Source organism: Lactuca sativa, chromosome 1 (assembly GCF_002870075.4).
Source record: "Lactuca sativa cultivar Salinas chromosome 1, Lsat_Salinas_v11, whole genome shotgun sequence".
Taxonomy (NCBI): domain Eukaryota; kingdom Viridiplantae; phylum Streptophyta; class Magnoliopsida; order Asterales; family Asteraceae; genus Lactuca; species Lactuca sativa.
This window is the reverse complement of record NC_056623.2, coordinates 149,626,437-149,640,550: the sequence shown is the minus strand read 5'-3', so window position 1 is coordinate 149,640,550 and position 14,114 is coordinate 149,626,437.

Below are 14,114 nucleotides of genomic sequence, written 5' to 3'. Positions count from 1 at the left end.
GCACATTACTATACTATTACATAGATACGTTTACATGATTACGCTTACAAGAATATGTTTACATAGATACGTTTACATGAGTGCGTTTACATATACGATAATAGAACACACATTGTCATAGTTATTTTATACTACACCATAGTACTATTTCATTTTCCCATTACATTCACTTCGTGAACATTCACATGATGCATCGTAATGTAGAAGCTATATTTTGGTTAAGGATATTCGGATTTGGGAAAATACACACTCTTACGGGAGACACACACACAGATACTAGATGCCTTGGTAGAAGGATACTTTTTGTAGGAAACATACGGTTTTCTAGGATGTTCCGAACATTTTCAAATACTTACAGTTCATGTACATACAAATACTTACATTTCATATACGTACAAATACTTACATACTTATGATCTCACCAGCTTTAAAGCTGATACTCTCTTTCAAAATAACTTGTATCCTCAGGTCAACAGTAGACAGGTACCGATGCAAGGTTTAGAGAAGATGGTGCTCGTTCAAGACTCATCTTTCATTTTGATTTATACTTTAGTGCTTATCATAATTTGACTGAACATACTTGTATTAAAATTATATTATTAATGCAATGGATGATGTTGTTGCTTGTTTACTACTTTTCATTATTGTGATACTGTGCATGACGTCCTCCGCCCCAGAACATTTCCGCCGTTCATGGTATTGGGGTGTGACAGATTGGTATCAGAGCATTGTTTATAGTGAATTAAGTATATCAATCCATAAAATGTATACAGACTATAAATACAATGGGATAAAAGTACTCTGACCAAGATTTTATACTTTAAATAATAAAATATTTAATTAAGTATACGTGCCTGCATTCATACTAAAATCAGTGTCACTAGGACAGTACAAAAGAATTACGATTGTTGGACATCACAAGTAGACTTAGAGACATATAGTCAAAACTGGGAAGATATAGCCTAATCAACTATATTATCCGAGGGTTGACTAGCATGTGCCTAAGTGCAGTTGTGTAGTTGCAACAAGTCTAAAATCTTACAAACAATACCACAATGAGAACAATAGAACATAAAACCTAAAATACTATAGGGGTATTTGGTGTTACTATAAGTACTTCATACTTGAGAACTAAAAAGGGAGCTTCATTACTAAGTTGATAGTTGCTAAGTGGATACACTAAGGCTAAGTGTAACTAGGATGTTATAGACTTAGAATCTATGAAAATTTTGCTTTACCCCTATTCTTTGTGAAATTGGAGTTAAGGTCACTTATTCGAAGGCCTATCCTGTTTCGATTACATATACTGGTATGCACTTCACAAATAGTGATGTAACTAATGAAGATTTTCTAAATAATTATCTAGATAGTTCGTCTAATAATTATTTTCTTACCCCAATTCTCACATAGATAACATGGCGGGACTACATCCCCATGACAATCCGTACCTTTCGAACGAAGTCATTGCTGGATGGTTTGGAGATGAACTAGAGAATGATCATCCTATCCCTTTGAATGATCACCATGATGAAGACCTTTTGGATGGTGTTAACTCCGAACCCGAGGTTGAGAACCTACCCCAGACAGCTCCCTTTCCAAATCCTAACCCTCGTCCGGCTTTTCATGGCCCGACGCCTCCTTGGGTAGAATGCTTGGAAACATGGAGCGAAGATCAAGATCAACCTATTCCGTTTAATGGAGCACGAAGCTTCTACAACGTAAGTGAAGGGATCTCAGCAGACAGAGTTCTACCAATCTTGATCCGTAGAGTTGCCCGAAACAAAATTCATGGCAGGACAGCTCTACGACGTATCGCAGAAGTTGATACCAATGGAGGAATGCATATCCTTCACACCAATTGCGTTGAGCATGCTCGTGAGAGGTCTGATAGAGACCATGAGACCTTGCTGCAAGAATTAGTTGAAACTCAAGCCGAAGTCATAGAACTCCGAGTATGCCAGAGAGTGTACGAAAGATACCTTCTCGATATGGAATGGCAACTGGCTGAAATAAGAATTCACCAGAGGGATGATCGTCACCAAGAGTGATGCCTTACTCTCCTCCTTTGTTTTAAAGAATCGTATTTGTGCTTATGTCCTATGTGACATTTTGTATGAAACCATCTTGTACTGTAAGTACTTTTGGTTAGGTCTTTATGCTGTCAAGGACTATCTTCTCTGGATATGATGTAAGACCTTTTACAAGGTCATTTTCCCGAACTTATACATCATGAATATCAAAGATATTGGCAGTCGGCTAACTTCTGTGTCATTCCTTATTCAAATACTCTCATCGTACTTTCATTCGAGTCTTTCTGAAACATGCTTTAGCCAAGACATTGGACTATAGTAATTTAATTCCGGAGACATTTCCAAGTCTCTTTTAGTGGTTGGATCATGTTATTCACCAACCAAGGATACCTCGACTTGAACGACAAACATCTTGAGACCGTTCTACAAACTCACTTCCACTCATTACTAGGACTGAATCATAGGGATGTAGGTCAAACCTTCGCGAACATACTTCCAATCCGTACTAGGAATGCATCATAGGGATGTAGCTCAAACTTTCGAGAACATACCTTTAACCTTTACCTGAACAGTCAAAGTGCACCTAGGGTCAACCGAAATCGCTCACAAAATCCTTATCCTTCGTGTTACAGAAACCACTGCCTTTCCTACGGACGCCGCTACTTTCCAAGCCGCAGTTACAGCTGCCGTGATTGCTGCCGTGACAGCTGTCCTTGCAAACCGCATCACTGTTAACACAAACAAAACTACTAAAGGAGTTGACAATCCTGATCGTGGTAACGATCCGAGAAATCAACAAATAGTAACAGTCGCCACCGCCCAAAACAACAACTCGGAGTTCAAGAAACAAAAACGACAAGAACAAGTGGCACGTAAGCAATTTCAGAGAATTTCCATGCAACAACACTCCCGAAGTGCGACCGGTGCAACTATCACCACAAGGGAATTTGCCGAGTATGACAATGCAATAATTCCAACAAGATGGGGCACATTGCTCGTTTCTATAGAACTACCTCCACCACTGGAGCAAGCCTAGTTTGTTGTAGTTGTGGTGAGGCAGGGCACTATTACATAAATTGTCCAAAAGAGAAGATCAACAAAAGCAATCGGGTCCCCATAACTCCTATTCGACACTTCACTTCCACTACCGATGCTGGCACTATCCAGATATGTCATTTATGTGGAGAGATGGGACATCTCAAAAAGGACTGTCCAATAACAAAGAGCTCAGGCACAGATGGGAAGATTCTTAGGATCACAGCTGCAGGAGAACCTACTTCGGACCCACGATTAATGTAATTAAGGCGCTTCATTGTAACAGACTTATAAACCATCCAAAACTAGAGCAACTAGAGTCCTATCTTTTGCGAGATCCCGTCAGTAAAGGGATGCTCATGCTGCGTATACTTGTCTTTTGTAGTATACCTTGTTGGCAGCAATAGTCTTGTAATAAGTATAAAGTGCTGAAACTCTGTTAAAAATTGCACTGTTGGTTTGTCGGTAACGCCTTTATGATCATGTCTAATGTCTTTATTTTTCAAGCGAGTCCGATATTATCATACGACTAGATTTAATTTGATCTGCACAATACTAGCTTCATACGTACATCTCTTTCTCCGAAATCGCCTTTCCAGCGAAGCCGTCATATAAAAACACCGAAGTACTCATGCATGGAGTACCTCATGTTTCTTTTCCTTTCCGAAGAAATCCCCGAAGTAGCACTCGTACACTGCGTCAAGTTCAATCCAAGGATCCATACGGTTGATCTATCACTGAAGAATGTATACATAGGGGTGATATATAATCAAGGTTCTACAGGTTTAGAATTGATGATTCCACTTTAACTTCTTTTCCTCGTTGGGATGTGAACGTAAAGAAGAATCATTTATTCGACTATTTTTTCAATCTTAATTATATACGACTCGTATACACGAGATTGTGATCGTTGAACCAGGTATGAATTCTAATATGAACTTCAGGACAGAGACTGCCCAAGACTACGAGTAATCGGATCATCATGTGAACAAACTTAGAACCCAGTACGACTCCTGTAACCAGATCGCCCTACAGACTAATCATCTACAGAAATACAAGAACAATTCGGACAACCAAGCGAACTACTCAGCAATAGAATTAGAAGACCAGGCTTCTCACCTAGGAGAGCTCCAGTCTTATTCTTCCAGAAGTACACGGATGGTATCTTATGTACCTCAACTATCGGGGACTCCGTCAATATTTTCAGTAGAAATCGTTAACTCTGCCTCGCATAGATAAATTGGTTGAGAAAACGCAAGGAAAGAATTACCTTTAGGAAATGGACCTGAGATCTGAATATCACCAGTTCGAGTGTTAGCAAAGGATGTCCCGAAGACTACCCTACGAACTCGATGCAGATACTTTGAGTCTGTAGTGATACCCCTCGGATAGGACCAATACGCATATAATATTCATGAGCTTAATGAGTAGGGTACGCCATTCTTACTTGAATCAGTTCATCATTCTCTTTATTGATTATTTACTTATCCACTCTATTAGTAAGAAGGAAACCATGGAAACATTACCCTCAGAGAAACTTTTCGCCAAGTTCTCTGAACGCGAGTTTTGAAATTGAAGAGTCAAATTCCAAAGACACACTAGTAGTGATGTGGAAATTCTTGAGTAATCTGTCAATTTATCCAAAACCGTTGGGAATTTGTCGGCACCGAAGACGCCGACAGAAATTTGCCAAATTCTAGGTCTTGCAGACCTACTGTCGTAGTCCATTCAGAAATCCTCACAAATTACAGAAACCCTTACGACTTTGACCCAGCAGAGGGTGGACCTTGACTGGGAAGTTAAGCAAGAAAAAGAAGCCTTGGAATTCAAAGTGAGAGACAAAATTCTTGAGTAAGTCTCGCTCTGGGAATGGCTTAATACGCTTCGTAAAGTGTGGAAAGCTAAATCCAAGATAGTTCGGACCTCCGAGATTCATACCAGAATCGGTCCTGTATCTCGCAAACTAGACCTACTCTGCGAGCATAATAACATACACTTTACCCTTCGCGTCTCGATCTTGAAACCGTACCTTTCCGTTAGGACTCTCGTAAGTCCACTCAACGAGATCGAGATCAACGAGATCCTTTCCTTCGTGGAAGAACCGTAATGACCCTCGATTGAGTGGTCAAACGGATGAGGCAAATGCCATCGCCCATTAGTGAAGGTTCATTGGGATACCAACCGAGGACTCGAGTTCACTTATGAGCGCAAGAACCAATCGATTAGGAAGTTCCTACCTCATAACTCAATCATTCATACATACTTCATTACCTAAATTCTAATTTTCGGACGAAATTCCCTCTAACAGGGGAATGATGTGACAACCCGAAATTTCCATTCTGTACAAACAATATCAAGTCAATAGAAGTTAGAACAGTTGCAGTAAATTTTCAGACTTTTGGTATAAGTTTGAGTATTTCAGGATTTACACTTAAAGAGATATCAGGAGAGAGGATGTACTAGGGTATTGTGTAACTCTGTTATTCCAAACCTCTATGATATTAGACTTCACTGCCTGAATAAAATATTTTCTTCCCAAAAACCCTAGAGGTATATATATATGGTCCTTAGCCATATTTATTCATTTGTTCCATTTCCAACTAGAGAAAAGCCAAATTCTCTCTCACGGATCTTTGGCCTTTTGTCCCAAATCGTGAGTACTTCTATCTAAGTGTATTATAGAGCTTGATATATGTCTAGTAACCAAGAAATCATAAGAAAACCACTAGATCAAAGAGTTTACGGCCCAAGAAGATCTTGGACCGTAAACCCTTCTTTAAGGGCCAAAGAGTGCCCTAGTCCCTTCCTTTTGCAATAAAACTAGCCTAGACTCGTACCCTAATGTCTGTAGGACTAAAAAACACCCCAAGAACACCAAGAGTAAGGTGTTCACGGCCCAAGAAGTTCTTGGACCGTGAGCCCCAATCAGGAGTGCCAAAGTGTGCTTTAACTCTTCATAAGCCTTGGACACTAGCCTAGATTCATTCCTAGTTAAGTTAGGGACTTGAAAACACCAAAAACACCATGCCCATGAGAGATTACGACCATTATCTCTAAGGGATTTGGTTCTAGGGCCGTGAACTCCTCAAAGGAGTTGAAAGGTGCCCTAATCTCTTCCAAGGACTAAGCCATCAAGTAGCAATACTTCTAAGGGACATGTAAGACTTCAAATCACCAAATAAACTTAGGCTTAGGAGCTTACGGCCGTAAAATCAAGAGTTTACGACCATAAACTCGTTGTTGTTATGATCTTGGAGAGTAAACTCAAGAATGGTGTCCTTTGGAACCCTAAACCCACTAGCCTTGTCCTACAACAACTTAGATGCAATCCTTAGGGATTAAAACACTTGATAAAGGTGTTTAGCATGTCCTAGGGTATCTTGACTTTGTTATTAGTTGTTTAAATACTAATTTGATACATATATGTCCTATTATATGTTAACTAGGATCATAGAGTGTGTTCAAGAGTTCAATTGACACCTAACAATCCTACATCATCAATTCATTTGTAGCACTCACTACAAGTGAGTTCATACCCCTTGAATTAACCTTTAAATGTTTTCAAACGTTTTTAAATGTTTTATGGGGGGATACAAGTTGAATCATGTTAGTTATTATATCAATTGCATGTGATTAATAACTAACATACAAATGGATTTACTCTATGTTAACCGTTTTAGCAAATGGATTTCTTCAAATAATTTTTCATAAACATTTTATATGTTTAAACCACCTTATTAAACTCTTGATTTTACGCTGTATGTTTCATTTAAAACTCATTTACAATTGTATTTCAAACAAACGTTTCCTCATACTTAAACGGTTTTATCAAACAAATACTCTCAACCCATTTTATAGACTGACATCAAGTCGATCTGTTCTTAGATAGTAATCATGTTCAAAGGTTTTACAAAACTTATTTTATGCTTTTATATTGTCAATTGAATGCCTATGTATGTATAGTTATATAAGAAATGTTTAAAGGACTTAGGAAGGTTAGCCACTTTATTTCCTTTTCCCCGTTGGGATGTGGTCTGGTAAGGTATCGGGTATCCGTCCGAGGGTCGTTTAAATATTAGTTATGTATCATGTGTACATATATAGTCATAAAGGTTCTTCCAGTCAGTTCAACATCCTTGGGTAGCAAGGGTATACTTCCATGTTCATATGTACCAATTACCTTACTAGTAAGCTACCATATGGGTAGTTTAGGAAGATACTAGAACTATTATTAGAACACGATATCATACAACGATTCAGTTCATTCATGAGTCTATACATGCTAGATAGAGAGAGAGAAGACATACTACAGCTAGTACACTATACATGCTAGATAGAGAGAGAACACACATTACAGCTAGTACACACAGCACACTACTATACTATTACATAGATATGTTTACATGATTACTCTTACATGAGTACGTTACATAGATACGTTTACATGAGTGCGTTTACATATATGATAATAGAACAGACATCTATAGCATGGAACGATTTTAGGATCTAACTATACCAATGAATCACAACGCATTGTGATAGTTATATTGGGTATACATGATCATAGTAATGTGGATGTTCGCGGCTTGCAATCATGCAGGGATCGTGTATGGATCCCAAAATCTCTTTGACATGGGAGCATGTAGCTTGGGATCTAGCCATCACATTATGCCTTATCCCTCAAATATGGCAGAATTAGTACAAAAGTAGTCACTTATTACAAATACTACAATACTTACTAGACTACAATAGATTTAAGGTAGTTAGTATGGTTGTAGTTATTTTATACTACACCATAGTACTATTTCATTTTCCCATTACATTCACTTCGTGAACATTCACACGATTCACGGTAAGGTAGAAGCTATATTTTGGTTAACGATAGTCGGATTTGGGAAAATGCACACTCTTACAAGAGACACACACTCTGATACTAGATGCGTTGGTAGAAGGATAGTTTTAGTAGGAAACATATGGTTTTCTAGGATGTTCGAAACGTTTTCAAATACTTACGGTTCATGTACATACAAATACTTACATTTCATAGACGTACAAATACTTACATTTCATATACGTACAAATACTTACATACAAATTCAGACACTAAAATACTTATGATCTCACCAGCTTTAAAGCTGATACTCTCTTTCAAAATAACTTGTATCCTCAGGTCAACAGTAGACAGGTACCGATGCAAGTTTTAGAGAAGATGCTGCTCGTTCATGAATCATCTTTCATTTTGATTTATACTTTAGTGTTTATCATAATTTGACAGAACACACTTGTATTAAAATTATATTATTAATGCAATGGATGATGTTGTTGCTTGTTTACCACTTTTCATTGTTGTGACACTGTACATGACGTCCTCTGCCCCAGAACGTTTCCGTCGTTCATGGTTTTGGGGTGTGACGGATTGCCCAATAACGAAGAACTCGGGCGGGCAAGGGTGAATATTGATGATCACCGTAGGAGAGACTGCCCCGAAACCACCAGTGAGAAGCGGTACGTCTTCTAAATCAAATTACATTAAAGATTTAAATTTATATTAATATTAAAATTTGGGGAAATTTTAAAAAGTAGATATAAATAACTCACTCGTCCGAGCAAGTCACAACATTCATAAGAACACTAAATATCGGTACAGGTGAGCTATGATGGCTTAGTATGTACATCAGAGTTACGTATAACTAAGATTTTGTAGGCTTAGAGTGAGTGATTCCACCTCATTTTTTGTTCCTTGTCTGGTTATGGATTTAAAGCAAAGTCACTCAGTCGACTGTCTTATTCATCTTAATTATACATAACTTGTATATACCAAATGATCATAGAGGTACCGAGAAGGGTCATAATATAAAGTATCGTCAGTAGTTATCAAATCACATTCACTGCTAGTACTCACTTATTACGGTACATTTTGTGGCAGTGGTAATATCGAGAAAGCGCTAGAAGGTATACACAAAACGCACTATCGAGTACCCAAATAATGAAATATCGCTCTAACAAACGTTCCTTTCAAATCGGCGTAACATTTTTCTCTATAAGGAGTTCCAACATTGCCATTCGTAATGGATTGGCATGGTCCTCACCGTACCAATTTCATGTGCTCCAAAAACTTTTCGCCGTAACCGACCGACTAGCAAAATCCTCGTCATTCGTAACGACAAACCCGACATAGGCTTTAGAACCGTCTCTCACATTCTAGACCCCGAAGTACTCATGCAAGGATTGCGTTGCCTTCCGAAACCTTTTCAATGAATACTCAGCAAAGCTTCCAGAACTACCACTCGTCCAACAGGTCAAGTTTAAGCACAAAGGCTATGGATGAATGCGGTTAACCTCTCACTACTAAGTGTATACGCGAGAGTAGTATATAATTAAGATTCTGCGGACTAAGAATGTGTGCTTCCGCCCTATCTCCTATTCCTTGTTTGGTTGTCGACCCTGGGCAAAGTCACACATTCGACCATCCTACCAATCTTAATTATATACGACTTGTATACACCAGGTAAGGATAGATGGACTAGGTGTAAATCCTATCATGAACTTCAGGGCAAGGTTGCCCACATCTACCAGTGGATATTCTACCATTTAGAGGACCACGACCCCAGGAGCCCTGCTAAGAAAGCCAATTTCAGGAGGAAACTCCATCTAATGGGGGGATGATGTCACAACCTGAAAATTTTATTCTTATAAAAGTCAGCTTTGGTCAAACTTATTCCTTTTATTATGTTAAAATTTGATGGATTATTGGATTATAAGTATTGAAGCCTTGTAACTAGTATGTTATAGTTTGGAGGGAAAATCCTTAAGAATCGATAACCCTCGCATGGACCACAAAACCCTAGCAGTCGTGAACCTCCGAAGCCGAGAACTCCGAGTCGTGAGCCTCCGAAGCCGTGAACTCTGAGCCATTAACCTCGGACCGTGAACCCTCCCTTGGTCGTGAACTAGACCCTATATATGAAGTGTTGGATTTTTATGCTCATTTCTTCATCTCTTGGCCACAAACATCCCTTTCTCTCATAAGTATCATCCTCAAGAACACTATTTTCTTCCCTTAAACCTCCCTTTTCTTTTGTATCTTCTTGGAATACAACAAAGGGTCTTCAAACACTTACCAAACAATAAGATCTTCAAGTGTTCTTCACATCTTTGGGTCGTGAACCCTTCATAGGTCCGTGGACCTTTCTCACGGCCGTGAACCCTTCTTGTTGGGCCGTGAACACGCAAGTGTTATTGGTCCGTGATCATTCCATAGGGCCATGAACTCCATTTCAGCCTCCTAACTTGCTTCTAACACTATTTTGGTGAGTTGTTCTTGCATCATAGGTTGTTTCATAAACACCTTTGTGGTTAGACTCACTAATTTCATGCCTATATGTATCGTTATATGTAATTTAGGACTCGTTTGTGCTACGGGACTTCGTTCAAGAGTATAACATCCTTATTCCAATCTTCAATCAAATCACTCGCACAAGGTGAGTTCATACCCATACAAATTAAAGTTTTAAATGCTTTTATATTCTTTTTAGGGGAGGGTACAAGTAAAAACACAAGGAAATCTTGTGTTATCATTTTAATAATTTAGAAATAGTTTAAGATCTTTTCAAGCTATTTCAACTGATATAACTATTTTAAAAAGTGTTTTCAAACTACATAAATTGTTTTATTCTTTTATAAATTCTGAAAAACATGTTTATAGATACAAAAATATATAATTAGGATTCAGCTGACTTAGAATTGATGTTATCCACTTTATCTCCTGTTCCTTTTCTGGTTGTGGACTACGGTTGGAACCATCTGTCCGACTATCCATTTAATCTCAATTATTTATGTGTTTATATATATATATATATATATATATATATATATATATAATGAACATGAAAATTATTTAAATAAAGCTTTGCCTCTTTTTGTAAACATGTTGAGTAATAGGTATCATTCTAAAAAGTATTTCATATGTTATATAAACTGTTAAATCGCTAAGATTCTATTGTCATAAAGAACATACTAGCAAACTATAATAGGTATAGTTTAGGGAAAACTAATTCTATTTTACTAAGTCATGAACATCATACTAACACAAGTATTTAAAGTATAATTATTGTACATTACTAGTACAACGTAATCCATACATTTTCAAAGCACAAAAGGACATATGTATTCTCTCCATGTCTAGTTATACTGATTTGTGAGGTATTTCTTCTTGTACCATCCATGGTATAGGTTTATAAGTCTTACAAATTATTATCAGAGTCTCCTGGAGGTAAAGCGTGCGTTTGTGTATAGATCTATATGGGACTGAAAATCCCTCACCTTGTTGTTAGCTACATTGGGACTTGCATGTCTACGGGTGACAAATGACATTTCTTTTTCGATGTCTACAATACGTCATGTTTCATACTAGTCAAATTAAGTATGGTAATATGAACTCACAATTGTATCAACTAAGGCGTTTAGATTACTGGATTTCTTAACTTCTAGTGGTTTTACTAAACAATAGAACTACATTACATAACTTTTCTAGTAACATGAACAAACAGTTTGAAGGGGGCCAATAAAACTTCCCTTATGATTCCTTGGTTCATAAATCAGTATTATCTATCAATAGGATCCGATAGATATTAGAATCTATGCTTTCCGCTTCATTTCATGTTCCTTGTTTGGTTGTGGGCTAAGAGAGGATTCACCCATTCTACTATCTATTCGATCTTAGTCATATATAGAACATGTATATATTAAGAAACCATAAGGGGAAACAGCTATGGGTCAGGTCATAACATACAAGTACTGCACACTATATTTCTATTACTATAACATACTTTTCGGATGGAACATTAACTAAGTACATACATATACGATAGAGTTCATGCAAATGCATCAGTTTTACATTACTTTCTAAGTATAATGTAGATTAAACTTATAAAGGACCATCAATGTTAAAGTATGTGATTACTTAGTATATGTGCCAGGGTTACAAACAATGTAGATCCGACAAACAGTGGAATGTGTGGACTCCGCCTCATTTCCTATTTCGTGTTTGGTTGTGGGCTTAGGGCAGAACCACAAAATCGACTGTTTGTTCCATCTATATTGTATATAACTTGTATCTACTAAGTGATTGTATAAGGGACCTTTTTTGGATCACATTTTTTACAATAGATTACATGAGGAAATTTTTGATTTTCTTGAGGAACAAAATGCATGATTTCTAAAACAAAATACTTATGGAATCACCAACTTAAATGTTGATACTCTCTTTAAAAATCACTTGTATTCTCAGGAAACTAGTAGATAGGTACACGTACTGGGATTCGGAAGATGGAGCGTAGTGGGTTCATGTCTTTGTTTTGTTATTTAGTTTTGGAGTAAATCTTTTGTGTATCAAATACAATGTAAACAGTTTAATATTTATACAATGGTTGTGATTGCTTGTTTTACTATTATATATTTATTATGATAATGAGCATGACGTCCTCCACTACCGAACGCTTCCACCATTTCGGTTTGGGGGTGTGACACATAAAGTTTGCACCTTCATGCCATGGAACCGTGTCTAGATCCTAGATCAGAGATATAAGTCACTTGGAACGTCCCAACCCCAAGGACCAAGTTTCGTGACCCAAAACTTTCATAATATGGAGATAACTAGATCTAAGAGAAGAATGATCAATTTGGAAGCTTTATTACCAGAACATGTGGCAAATAAAGTGTAGTTCCTGGATCTACTCCTTCCCTCTTGAGTCTTCAATATTCTACTTCTTCCGCAAGCTTCGAAAGGAAGAATATAACACTCAAAATGTCAAGAAATAGCTTAAGATCACTTATGGAAAATGAAGGTTTTAATAATAGGTTTTGGAGATGATGGAGGTTGGAAAGGAGGCCAGATATGATGCTTAAATAAGGTGCAAATCCTAAAGATTAGGGTTTCATCTAGCATGTCCTACTCATAGAGACCAGGCTATGACTCGTCGAGTAACTCATTTAAACCCCGCGTCCAAACTGCCTTCTACTCGACAAGTCAGGGCTACTGACTCATCGAGTCCTTCTTTCAAAATGAATATATATATTTAATTAAACGTGTACCAGGGAACCAGAAGTTACAATTCTCCACCACTTGTCTTAGACTTCATCCTCGCAGTTTGTTGCATATGAAAACAACTCCAGGTAGTGCTCCCTCATCGCCTCCTTGGGCTCCCATGTCCACTCTGAACCCTAGCGGTGCTACCACTGCACCTCAAGTAACTCAACCCTCTTGTTCCTTAGCTCCTTTGTCTTGCGATCTAGAATCGCCATTAGTCTCTCAATGCAGTTCAGGCTATCATCAACCTGGATATCCTCAAGGAGTACCACTGTTGAACCATCCACTAAGCATTGTTGCAAGTGACAAACCTGGAAAGTGCTATGAATCTTGCTGAGCTCTTCTGGAAGATCTAACTGCCAAGCAACCCGACCCACCTGAGTTAAAACCCTAAACGGATCGATAAACCTCGGGCCCAACTTGCCACACTTCAGAAACCTGAAAACACCCTTCCAGGGTGACACCTTAAGAAGGACCATGTCTCCCACCTGGAACACTAAGTCTAAACGCCTCTTGTCGGCGTAGCTCTTCTGCTGAATCTGAGCAGTCTGGAGCCTGCTCTGGACCTGTTGGATCCGCTTTGTGGTCTTGAGTACCACCTCCGTACTCACCATGACCCTCTAATCGACCACACTCCAAAAAATTGGGGTCCTACACTTCCTCCCGTAGAACATCTCGAAGGGAGGCCCAATTATACTAGCATGGTAGTTGTTGTTATACGAAAATTCCGCTAACAGAAGATACGTATCCCAGCTGTCACCGAAATCCAAAACACATGCACGAAGCATTTCCTCGAGAGTCTGAATTGTTCTCTCGCTCTTGGAAAGCGATGATGAAGTGGAGACGAGTACCCATCTCCTCGTGAAACCGCTTCCAAAATCTGGAAGTGAAATGGACGTCTCGGTTTGACACCACCGAGACAGGCACTCCATTACGTGCCACTATCTCTCGCACATAAATAT